Source organism: Oratosquilla oratoria, chromosome 33, assembly GCF_046742065.1.
Source record: "Oratosquilla oratoria isolate Oo_2021 chromosome 33, ASM4674206v1, whole genome shotgun sequence".
NCBI classification, from domain to species: Eukaryota; Metazoa; Arthropoda; class Malacostraca; order Stomatopoda; family Squillidae; genus Oratosquilla; species Oratosquilla oratoria.
This window is the reverse complement of record NC_134809.1, coordinates 38147652-38149061: the sequence shown is the minus strand read 5'-3', so window position 1 is coordinate 38149061 and position 1410 is coordinate 38147652. Positions and strand designations below refer to the sequence as shown.

The window sequence follows — 1410 nt, the reverse complement described above, 5'->3', positions numbered from 1 at the left end:
CCTACTCGTACCACATTCATACCGCACCCCCCTTGATCTCGAGATCAACCTATTCGTCGTCTTCCTTGTCTTTCCTACTGTCTACTTCGTAGTCCTGCAGCCATCCCGGAGGACGTCTATTACGCTGCGGTTGTCGAGGCGCTGCTCCCCCATCCACTACCGCGTCGTAATTCTCTTCATCGTTTTCTTCGCCATTCACCACACGACGAAGATCTAAGATATGTCGTGGCACTCCCTCGACAGAGATGTTGTTCCGCGAATCTACCTCCGTTACGATACCCCTCGTCCACTATGAGGTGCACTTACTATCCTTTGGCTTCACCCATACCTCCTCCCCCACCTGTACTGAGGCAGCGCCTTCAGCATTGGCCGGTAGCACCGGCGCTACCCTGGGATGTCGCCAGTCATATTTAAATAAGACTCTCTGTGAAACCGTGTCTTCGTCTTGTCCTGGCCTAGGGGACACATTATACCATAAAACTGCCTCCATGAGCGGTATTAGTGCCCTCTCGGCAATGGACTTGATAGTACAACGGTGTCGTTCTACTATTCCATTCCCGCTCGGCCAGCAAGCAGCCTATTAAAAAAAATAATAATAATAAAAAAAAAAAAAATCGTGCTCCACTTGTCCAGCATTTCTTTCAGTGCTCCCGACCGAAACGCAGTGCTATTATCTATCAGGACTTCATCCACTGGATCCGTTCGAGAAACATCTCATTCATCAGCCGTGAAATTTCCTCTCCCGTCTCCCTCTTCAGCTCCCGTCAGACGGTGAATTGTCCTGGGCGACAATCAACCATCGATAAGTACATGCCCCGTCGATAGTGGGTTACATCAACCGCCAATTTCATCCAGTTCTCTTCTACGCTAAGTTCCCCCGTTGAATGTTGTCTTGGGGTAGGATCTATTAATAGATATCGGACACATGCTCTCGCAGACCGCCAGACTTCTTCCTTCGTTATATTCGTGTCAACTAAATTTCCTTGCTAAGAACAATGGCTTATCAACACCTAGGTGATGTATTCCATGCAACTTCGCGCACACTTTAACCTTCTCCTCTTCGTGTTCTTCCGGCACTCTCAGCCAATATTTCTTTACTCTGGTTGACACGTCTACTTTGTTCACTCTCGACGGCACTTGGATTACGCTCACCTTCGCGCTGAACTCGTCTATTAACTCCCTCAGGATACCAAGGCGCCGTTTCTCAATGACTTATGCTGCTCCTTTCGTGCGTATTCTCTTCTCAGCAGTTAACATTGAGTCCATCCATCCCGCCACCGTGACTGAGTCTGTCCTGATTTCGATCTCGCGTAGTCCCCATTTCAGTGCCAAATTTACTCCTTTTACGACCGCATCTAACTCCAATACGTTAATGTGATGGCATTCATCCTTTTTGCGCTGCCACGCCTC

At 48.7% G+C, this 1410-nt stretch overlaps 1 protein-coding gene across 1 annotated transcript in view; it reads right to left on the bottom strand.

Moving 5' to 3' along the window:
* The window catches only part of LOC143017846 (dystrobrevin beta-like), a 436897-nt gene extending 436844 nt beyond the window's left edge, over positions 1-53 (bottom strand). Inside the window, exon 1 of the mRNA XM_076172805.1 lies at positions 1-53. This exon is cut by the window's left edge and continues 264 nt beyond it. The gene's annotated coding sequence lies outside the window, so the exon portion shown is untranslated.
* Positions 54-1410: the final 1357 nt, after the last annotated feature.